The following is an 11,504-nucleotide window of genomic DNA, read 5'->3' as shown; positions in this document are numbered from 1 at the left end:
AAGGTGTCCAGCCTCTCAAGGTGTTCCTTCACAAGGTCAGCCTTGATGGAGGGTAAGGAATCACCCTCACCCAGGTGTTCCCATCCCGTAATGGGGAGGGGTGCCCCTTGGGACTGGTGAAAACCAGTTTTCTGGCTGGCCAATGGGCACAGGATGGGTGGGGGGCCCCAGGCTGGTGGGGACAGTGCTGGACCATTCCATTCTCCTGCAGCGCCACCTGGGGACCAGGCTTAATTCATTCAAAAACCTAGTGTGTGCAAACACAGATACAATGCTCCAAAGCTTAATTAGTTTAAAAACCTGGTGCATGAAAACTCAGATGTGATGCTCCAAAATAAACAAGTTTAAATGTTATAAACCTATCTAATTTAATGAGGATTAAAGCTGGTGGTATGTACAGGTGTCCTGGGAATGCAGACACAGCTATGGAGTTACATGCTCCTGGCAACCCACCCCTACTAGAAAGTGGGCTTCAGCATTCTGTACTAAGTACAGCCTCCAGGCACTTCAAGGGTAGCCCTGCATACAGCACACTGTAGTAGTCTGCCTTGGAGGTTTCAAAGGCATAGATGATACTGGCAAAGGCCTGAAAGAAAATGTCTCAACCTTCTCACCAGCTAGAATTGGTGAAAGGTGCTCCTAGCTATGACTACAACCTGAAGATCCAGGTTCAGCAGTGGATCCAGAAGCGTTCTGAGGCTGTGAACCTGAATGACAATGGTAAATGCACCTAGTCAGTGATAGGTGTCCCAGTCCCTCTCACTCCATCAGTTTTATGATCTGCCCACTATGATCCTTTGTCTTGCCTGGATTCAGTTTCAGTCGGTTCACCTCATCCAGTCCCCTTTGGGAAAAAGGCAACTAGGAAAGAATTTAGTTTGGTTGTGTATGTTTTTATTTTTGTGATGAAGATTTATGGCCACAGGAGGCATGGCATGGCTGGGAGAAGAGGCATGGAGCAGCTGGGAAGAGATCTGAGAGGCCACTGTGAGTCCTTTGGAGGATAAGCAGACTGTTTATCATTTATGGATCATTGAGACTAGCAAGTCCAGGGGGCTGGTGCTGTGCTAATCCAGTCCTATAAATGATTTAGGGATGAAACAGTCCTGTGAACTGTTTGGGAGTGAATCAGACCTGTCAGTGGCTCAGGGGCTGGGACAGGAAGAAAGTTTCACTGAGACTGAACACTTCATGGGCCTGAGCAGGGACAGCCCTATGATGCAAAGAGTGAGAAAGGGGGACTGGACAAATTGTCAAGGATAGGTTCATCAGTGGGTATAACATTAAAAATAGGACTTCATAGACCTCTGAATGCTGGAGTAGCGCAGGGAGAGAAGGGACGGATTAGTTTGGATAGGCCTTGCATAAATACTCTTCCCTTTAGCACCCATTCTCTGATAGTGTGAGAGACAGGACACTGGGTTAAACAGATCTGCGGGCCCAACCTGGTATGGTATTTCTTATGTTCTTAAGGGTCCCAGGTATCCCAGTTCTAGGTCTCTGTACCACACCTGAAGCCCCTGCACAGTTCACCTTTGGCAAACAGCTCTGTCTCCCTCTCCCCACAACCCTTTCCACTGTAATTCTTGTCTGCTTTTCCCAGAAGGAACTCTGAGTCTGAACAGCTGGACCTTTTCTCTTCTCTTCTGTCCTAAAGCAGTCAGAGGGAAAGCCACTTAAAGTATGTCTGCATTGTATCCCAAGCATTTCTGAGACAGTGGCTTTCAAGCTTGCCCTGTACACACACTCCCACTCACCAAACAGAAATGAGGTGGTGAGGCTACCCTAGGTTGCTCTCTGGAGCCATTTGTGAGCTCTCTGCCTCCAGCATGTTTAAAAGTGGCAATGGAGGATGCTCGTGGAGAAACTTTCATGTACCACTTCTGAATTTTGTGCATGTGAGTAGGAGCATGTGGACTAGATGCTCTTGAAAACACCTAGAGGGGACTCTTGGGGACATGGTATAAGTATAACCATAGAGGATTTCCCTGTTCCTTCTCTACCTCTCCAGGACTGCCTGCATTGTTATTGTTTAGTGACCCTAAGAGTATACTTGAGTCAGGCTCAATGAGCCTCCATTCCACTACTTCCTTTGCTTCCTGTCACCTCACATGGAGAGAGGATTCTGCATGCACCTGTGTTCCAGTTTGTGCCCAGGAACTCTTACCACCCACACTGTAGTTGGAATAGCCTTGTTATTACATAAATCTTCCAACAGCAATCCTAGTATTCTTAGCTAGAGATCTGGCTCTTACCTACTTCACCTCTGACCAGAACCAGGTCTTGACTTGTTTAAAACCTTTGTGCCAACCAGCCCCATATTTTCTGTGTAAGCAACTTGTGTCTTCTTTCTTTTGATGACATCTAGTATGTCAAGTGAGAGGGTGGCCAACTGGCCTAAGGAAAACAATGAGATATATCTATATGTATATAATTAAAGAGCGAGAAAGTAATTTGAGATGTTACAGTTATTGCAACATCTTCCAGGAGATAGTACAGAGGAGTCTGACTGCAGTCGTCATCCACTGGGCTTAGAAACAATGCCAGGAGTGACTAAGAAGAAGCAATTATTGCATCAAGGACTGAAACTCCGTGTTTAAAGCCATGCCCATCACATGCTTCCACTAAGTAGACTTCAAAGGATTGCTTCTGCCAAACTGTTGCTGTCTCATGACCCAACAAGTGACTGAATAGTGTTGTTTAACCAAACCAATGAGGAATCTAAGGAACAGTAGCTGAATGGAGAGCTGGATGTGGACCCTTGAGCAGCTAACTCATGGTATAGTTGAAGAAGCCACCAAGCTTGAGATATTTGCGGGAGTCACCCTTGTAACTTTTCTTGAACACCAGCACTAAGACCCCCACACAATCCAGTATTTCCCTGCTCACTTTTTCTCTTTCAGGTAAACAGTATTTTCTGTGTTTGTGGAGTGGAAAGGGATTTCTTTGAGATTTATAGCTGCAGTATCACAGAAGAGTTGAGTTGTGCTGCTCCTGGGTGGGATGCCCTAGAAATGGAAGCTAATATGAAGGGTTTGCCATCCTCATCAAGCGCATTCTGCTTTAGATTACCCCCAGTGTGGCTGCAAAAGGAATAGTAGAGTAGGAGGAGGACCCAAGTGCAAGCATCTACAAGCATATTTCACTGGCTTCAGTGATCTAAGGATGCGATGGATAGCACCATATGAGTGGGATGGGTTTGAATGGAGATGAAACTCCCACTTATTGGGAATATCCCTTCCATTTAAATACCCAATCCAATCCCCCTTTTCTCTAGAACAAGGGAAGTGTAGAGGACAGACTTTCCTCATAAGTACAAGACCTATTACATTATGCTTTCTTTGGCATTCTTTCAGTGTTGCCACCATTTCACCACCACTTTTACTATGAAGGGTGTGGTTGAACCCACTCCCTTGATGCTGCAAGCAGAACTAAACACAGAATGTAAGCTATGGGGGAGGCACCAGTAATTTGGGCATAAAGCAGCAATGGATTCTGAATTTAGAAGCTTAGCAAGTGTCTCTGCTGTCAGCCTCTATGATGGCCTTAGTACTCACTTCTTTCCTTTCCAGATACCTCTTGGTGTACCACCTCCCTGTCTCCAGAAAAAAAGATAAGGGGAAATGATAATATGACTCCATAGGGAACTCCTTAAGTCACAGGATCCAGGTTTCTTAACTTGTCCCTTTCCTGGCACTTTTTGACAAATCTGACCTCCCTTCCTTGGGGGCCCACATCAGACTGGTCTACAGAAATAGTCTACAGTTCCTTTCAATCTTTCAAAAATATTGGGTTTCCTTTGGTGATTCTTGAAATTTTGCTAATATCGCCAGTTTTCAAAATCTGGTAGAAGCAAATGCAAGTGGTATAGAGAGTTGCTCAGCTAGTTAGATTACATTTTGTGGCACTATATTCTGTCTTGTTGATTTGAAAGTCGCTTTACACCCTTTTTTATTACAGTGGATAAATTTCCTTTTTGCATCACATTATTATACAAAATGGACTCATTCTCCAGGTTTTCTTTCTATGGCAATTAATGATTTCTGACTTTTTATATTACTATTTGCAATTTTACATTTGAATCGAATAATGGACATGCATATGACTCAGAATTTTTTTTTCCTAATCAGTTTTAAAAATGCCTTCTGATTTACCTGTCACTTTATTGGCTGTTGATATTGATTTGTTGATTCCATTAGCTCCCTTTGTTAGTCGCATACTCTTTAAACAGTGACATATATATGCATATGTGGATTTCCTTTTCTTTCCATTCATTAGATACAGATTTTTTAATGGTTCATCATTGCTTCCACCTCTCAGTTTAAACAGATTTTGTTTTGCCTAAGGTAATTTTTACTGTGTTTATAAAATTGTTTATTTTGGGACATCCAGTAAAGTGTTCTTGAACAATTTCCACTGCAAAATGTTAATAGAAGTATGATCGGTGGCTGAGGGATCTTGGACTCATAGTTGACTCCAAGATGAACATGAGCCGGCAGTGTAATGATGCTATCAACAAGGCCAATCACACCTTGTTGTGCATTAGCAGATGCATGACCAACAGATCGTGGGAGGTGATGCTTCCCCTCTACGTGGCTTTGGTCAGGCCGTAGTTGTAGTACTGTGTCCAGTTTTGGATGCTGCACTTCAAGAGGGACACAGAGAATCTGGAGAGGGTTCAAAGGAGGGCCACTCACATGATTAGTGGCCTCCGTGAAAGACCCTACGAGGGGAGTGTCGTAGGGCACCCTAGCGCTCTGCTTCTAGAGAGGAGAAACTGCCAGGGAGAGAGAGAGCGAGCCCTGGCATGTCATAACGAGCCCAGCTGAGGGTTGCCAGGATTACAAACGCAGCTGTGGGTTGCCGGAGCAACTAAGGGGAGCCAGCTGCCTATAGGGGGCAGGGTCTGGCCCTTATAAAGCCCAGGGCTGAGGCTAGGCTGGCAGTTCTCTGCCAGCAGCCTGGGAGGTAGGAGCTCTGGGAGTGAGGATGTGGAAAGGAGCCTAGTAGCAAGTACCATTATCATATGGAGCAATGTTGTTATGGCCATAGGGCTTTGGGTTTGAGTTACAGCCAGGAGGCTTGTGTTGTGTTTGGTTAATGTTTGTATTACACCTGGAGGCTTGGGTGAGGCTGTAGGGGTTGGAGGAGGCCTCATAGGGACCCCATAGGGGTGGGGTGCCCCAGTGCCAATGAGGGCACGGTCTAGCGCCAGGAGGGCGCATCATTCTCACAGCGCCAGTGAAGGCGCAGCTTATGTGCCAGTGCAGGCGCAACTGGCGGTGAGGAGCGCAACCAGTGGGTTGCGGGCGGGGAACAAACCCCCTGGGTTGGGTGCGGGGTACGTAGACCCCAGCCCCAGAGAGAGGGGTGATTTTATCAGGAAGCCCGAGGTGGGCATGGCAAGCCCCAAAGAGGGGGAGCACCATATTGGTCTATTGAGGAGCCCGAGGTGGGCATGGTGAGCCCTGAAGAGGGGGAGCGCCATATTAGGGAGCCCAGGATGGGCACAGCAGATGCCAGCAAGGGCGTCACTTGCGGGGTGCATAGACCCCAGCCCCAGGGAGGGGTGATTACTGAGGAGCCCGAGAGCGGGGCCATACTGAGGAGCCTGGTAACAGGCTAGCACCACGGAAGACCATCAGACTGGTCTACAGAAATAGTCTACAGTTCCTTTCAATCTTTCAAAAATTCCCCAGGACAGGGGAAGGGTGCTGCGGTGGACCCAGACAGAAAGGTTTAGCAGTACAGCGTCCCAGAGAAGGGCAAGGTGCTGCGGTTGCCCCGAGAGGACGGGGAGTAGCAGTGTGGTGAGCCCGTATCAGAAAGGGTGGTAGTGCGGTGGGCCCAAAAGACCGGTGGCCAGAGAGGACGTCCCAGAGGGGACTAGCCTAGTATAGAGAAGGCCCAAGAGTGGGCTAGGTTATAGAAGAAGGGCCCGGGAAGCGGGCGTGCAGACACACCAACGTCTATTACATCTGCGAGGCTTGGGGTGTAGTATTAGGGGTGGTAGGAGCCACACGCAGCCCATAAGGCTAGGGTGCCTGGGGAGCACCCAGTACACCAGGAGACCACAGGAGCCCGGAAGGACCGCGGAGACAGAGGTCCCAAGTAGCCATGCCCAGGGAGTCATAGGCAGCCTCCCAACCTTATATTTACCAGCGAGACGTGGCGGGCGAGAATAAGAGGGTGCCTTGGGCTGGCCTTGACACGGAGCGAGGGACCTCGAGGAGATCACGGCCCTCCTAGAGGACTCCGCCGTGACAGGGAGGTTTAGGGATCTGGATCTCTTCAGCCTTCACAAGAGACGTCTGAGGGGAGACCTTGTAGCTGCCTATAAGTTTATCAAGGGAGGACAACAGGGAATTAAAGATGTGCTATTTTCCAGAGCACCCCTAGGAGTAACTAGGAATAATGGGTGCAAACTAGTGGAAAGTAAATTCAGGTTAGACATTAGGAAGAATTTTTTTTACAGGAAGGGTGTCCAGAATCTGGAATGGGCTTCCATGAAAGGTGGTGCTATGATCTAAATTGGAGGTCTTCAAGAGGAGGCTTGATAGTCACCTGGCTGGGGGTCATATGACCTTCGTCCTCTTTCCTGCCAGGGGCATGGGCTCGGGCACAATGATCCTTTGTGGTTCCTTCCAACTCTACAATCTATGAATCATCAGATCATAGGGAAGTAGGGCTGGAAGGGATCACATGGGGTCCATCTAGTTCAGCCCCCTGCTTAAGGCAAGATCATCGCTGAGTAAACTAAATATCATGCTCCCTGTCAGAAAGGCCAAGAACGCCTTCAGGCCTTTTGGGAAGTAGTTAGATGTGTAGGTGTTAAGTCAGGGCAGGGGAGGGTGGAGGGTTGTCACTTACCAAAGCTTATACCTTTCTGAACCAGTTATTCTCTAAAGTGCTACTTTGCCCTGCCTTCTTTAAGCTTTGGCAGAAGGTAGGACAGGGTGGCACCTAGAGACTATCTAGTTCAGAGACATTTCATAAGCAACAACCTACTTTGTCAGATGCTACAGGCTTTGGGAAACTGACCCTTTTAAAGTTCTGAATCCATATGTTGTTATGGCAAATGCTCTCAACATTCAAAGGGTATTATTATTTTTAAAAATTTTATGTAGGTGTCTGTGCTCATGCTAATGACTGTACTTGTGATTATGTAGGTAAAATAGTTTCTTCCTGGATTTAAAGAGAATGAGGGATAATTACTGCAAGTCTCCAAAAGTAATCAAGGCAGATTACACATCTTCTGAAGTCTCCTCCTTCAGGGAAAATCCACATCAACTAGTCTAACTTGGGCCAAAAGGTGTAAGTCGCTAAAGTGTGTAAAAATAATAGTCCCAGGCCTAGGGAGAGAAAGAGAAAATTGACATCCTAAAACTGGTAGACACAAGCCCATGACCAAAACCCCCCACAAAACCAACCCCCCCACCAAAATCTCCTCAAACGAAAAACAGATAAAAGGTAAAAACACCCCCCCCCCTCAAAAAAACAAAAAACCCCCCAAACAAGCCCCAAAACCAAGGGCTGGATTAGTTTTAATAATGACTACATGTAGAAGATGGGGGAACTGTGTGTTGAGTATGCAAATATATGCAGTTCTATTTCCTTACTATATATAAATGATCTAGTTCACCATAACATTACAGTGGCTTGCTACTGTTGAATTCTACAGTCTGAACTATCATTTGACATAAGCAAGGACTAAGAACCTCAGTCCTTTAAATCCACTGGGATTAAATTTATGGAAAGGGGAAAAAAAAATCTCAGAAAAAGTATCTGTACTGAAAAGTGAATCTGGATAAGTTAATACAGCTTGCAATCTGTGCAAGTCTTCAAGATGATCATACTCTGTATTTCCGAAGGGATGGTGACAATTTGATAGGCCTTGGGTTACATAAGCAGATATACTGACATTTTTCTACAATGTTTGCTTTGTTTTTGTGTTCATTTTTGGTTTTTCTGGTTTTGTTTAACATCTGTGTTTCTTCCTCTAATCTAGGATTATTTCCCTAATAATTTCCTTAAGTGGAAACTATGGCCCCACTGTACAGTCTTCTAGTCAGGCAATGCAGTGAGAGTCAATTGATTTTGTGGTTCATTATAATCTATCCCATCTAAACTCTTCATTCCACAGGTGTTAATGACCCTCTCTTTTTATCAATGATTCTGATATTCCACCCCTCAAGCTATCCTTTGTTGTACAGTTCTGCTGCCTGTTAGCTGCTCCTGGAAATGAAGCTTCTATTTTACCACCCTGCAGACTGTTTTTAACTCATTCAAATGAAATTATATTTGTTTTTGCTTCAGTACACCCCAAGGCCCCAAGCCTATTAGTAAAGCTTCTAGTTTATGTTTAACTGAAGAAAAATGTGTGTTGTGTCATATGTAATGATGCAGCTCACCATCTGCACACACTCTTCAAATTTCTAGATCCACCCATGAGCAGGAAATGATATACAGTTATAAAAAATAAATAAATAAAAGAGAAGAGCAAGGATTTCTTAGGGTGACTTCTTTTAATGGACTGACTACATAGTTGGAATAGAGCAGGGGTGGGCAAAATATGGCCCACAGACAGCATTCAGCCTGCTAATTGATTGTATCCAATCTGTGGATTGACAGTTGCCAACTCATAAAATCTGGCCCGTGGGCAACCAGCAGCTCCAGGCACCATGTGATGCCAGGTGGGTGGGCAGGACTGTTTACACCATGCTGGGTGGGTGGGATTGCAACTGCCCAGTGCTGACACTGCAGCATCAGCTGCAGACCAGGGCAGATGCCCCTATCCCCACCTGCTGGGCACATCCACAGGTAACACCGGTGGCTGCCCAGAGCTGCTTCTGCTCTGCTGGGTGGGTGGTAGCGTCAGCTGCAAATGGGGCCAGCTGGTTCTGAGTCGGGGATGGGGATCGGGGGGGGGGGGGGGGGGGGTGCTACAGCTCCAGGCAGGGCAGGGCAGGAGAGAGGGAAAGAGAGAGAGGGAGAAGATCAAGGCATGCTACAGTTCCAGGAAGGGAGGGAGGGAGGGAGGGAGAGAGGATCAGGGCATATTACATATCCTGGGAGGAAGAGAGAGATGTGGCCCACCAGAGGACACCAAAACTCATGTGGCCCTTGAGAGGACACCACAACTGATTAAGTGGCTCTCCAGCTAAAATAATTACCCACACCTGGGATAGAATCATAGGGCCTTGTTACACAGTAATTTTGGGCAGCTCCTGGAGCTTTGAACCTCTCGATTGTCTGCACATTAACACCTTAAATTAGTTTTTAAGCACTTATGCATATCAAAGTTATGCCACTTTAGGGAAGGATTATCTTTGATTCTCACTACCCAGTTCCTGTTCCATTAAGATGCTGAAATCCTCCAGTTTCCCTGAATTGCTTATACCCCTGCCCATAGAGCAAGAATAGAAGCCTGTCCCGACTCACCAACTCTGTAGTAGTAACCCACAGCTCCAATTCCTAGTCCTGCCCTTGCTCACTAAGCCTCTAGTGGTAAATCACAGCTGCGCAGGTTGGGAACAGTCAGAGAAGGTTTCTAGACTAAGGGTGTGAAAGCTCCAAACTCCAAGCTAGTGTAACAATGCCCATGATGCAGGATCATCCCTATCCAAACCATCCCATACAAACCATGGTGTAAACTCCGCATAAGAATACCATTAACAAGCTTTCCATAGTAGACATTCTTCTTCAGGCCTGAGGAGTAAAAGCCAGCACAGGGAGGATAAAAACCAGTTGGAAAAGGAGGGAGAGAAATTCCCAGGGGTAGCAGACAAACAAGAAAAAAAGCAAGCAACTTGTACTGCATGAAGCTATGTTGGCCCCCCTGGTTCCCTTGCTTTTCTTGTGACAGGTTAGGGGTTTAGGTCTGTGCTGTGTCATGGTGGATGGTTGGCTTATGTAGAGTTTAGATGATGGTTGGTATGGGATGGTTTGGATAGGGCTGTTCTTGCCTTGGGCAGGGGGGTGGACTAGACCTCTGAAGGTCCCTTCTAGTCCCACTTCTCTAGGAGGCTATGATAAAGTTGCAGCAGTTTGACTACAGTTGTATCCTTTTCTGGTCCTTCAGAGGAAGCCATTAGAATTTAAGAGCTGCTACGCCTTTTGAAAGGGCCCCAGATATCCCCTTGGAAGCATCCCTATTTAAAGGGGGAGAAATGTGGCAAGGAACCAGGCTTGCTGGATTCACACGTTAAACAGTTGTAGATATGCTCGTTATTCTAAAGTGAGGTCCGCAGATTTTGTTCTGGCTGCAGAGTGATCCCCTACTATTTCCCAGGCTCCAGATGCTGTGACTACTGAGATACCAAAGAAGTGGTGGCAACTCCATCCCTGGAAACTTTCAAAAGCAGGTTAGATAGACCTGTGGCTACTTTAGTCAGGGATGATTCTGCCCTGAGGAGAGGCTGAGGGAACTGGGTTTATTTAGTCTGGAGAAGAGAAGAGTGAGAGGGGATTGACAGAAGCCTTCAACTACCTGAAGGTGGTTTGAAAGAGGATGGAGCAAGACTGTTCTCAGTGGGGGCAGATGACAGAACAAGGAGCAATGGTCTCAAGTTGTACAAAGGAAGGTTTGGGTTGGATAGCAGGAAAAACTTTCTCACTAGGAGGGTGGTGAAGCACTGGAAGCACAATGCTCCATGGGTGACTGGTGCCACACCTTAGTCAGGGGGGCATGTGCCCCCACCCCGCGGTGGGGCGTGTCCCCTGCAGCTGATTGTGCCAAGTGGAGGGAGTCCCCCCACGGACATTCGCACCAACTGGGGGGCTCCACTGCCTGGCCAGCACTCACGGAGGCAGGGGGCACTGGTGCTTCTGCCTACCCCTTCTGCCCGTCACCTAAGTGGGAGTATGGCCTGTTAGGGGGTGCAGCGCTGTCAAGGGGTGCATGTGCACCCCCTACACATCGCCACTGCCGTGCTGTATTCTTGAGCTGCAATATCTTTATGACTTTATAACCTACTGGAACAGGTTATCCAGAGAGGTGGTGGACTCTCCATCCTTGGAGGTTTTTAAGGCCTGGCTCAACAAAGCCCTGGCTGGAAGGATCTGGTCGGGGATAGTCCTGCTTTGGGCAGGGCGCTGGACTAGATGTGACCTCCTGAGGTCCCTTCAACCCTCACTTTCTATGATGCTGTGACTGCAGGGGGCTGGACTAGATGGCCTTATCAGGACCCTTCCAGCTCTGCTCTCTCTACCCCACTGAACATTGGGTGGCGAGGCAAATCCTTTGGTGATTAGTGACGCCAATGAAATACAAGATTCAGATTATACACCTCAGCTGTATCCAGCAGCAGGAGGAAAACAATCAGCCAATGCTATTATTATAGTTCTCTATCGCACCAAAAACTTAAACCATGAGTGAGGGCGCCTGGGGGAACATGCCAGCCCCTCCGCGGGCACCACAGCGAGGAGGAGCCTCCCCATCCCGCCCTGAGGGCCGCGTGGGACCCCTCGCCGCGCGCGGGGCCGGGCTGTGTCTGCCGCCAGCC

Source organism: Alligator mississippiensis, chromosome 2, assembly GCF_030867095.1.
Source record: "Alligator mississippiensis isolate rAllMis1 chromosome 2, rAllMis1, whole genome shotgun sequence".
Taxonomy (NCBI): Eukaryota; Metazoa; Chordata; order Crocodylia; family Alligatoridae; genus Alligator; species Alligator mississippiensis.
This window is presented reverse-complemented; position numbering follows the sequence as displayed.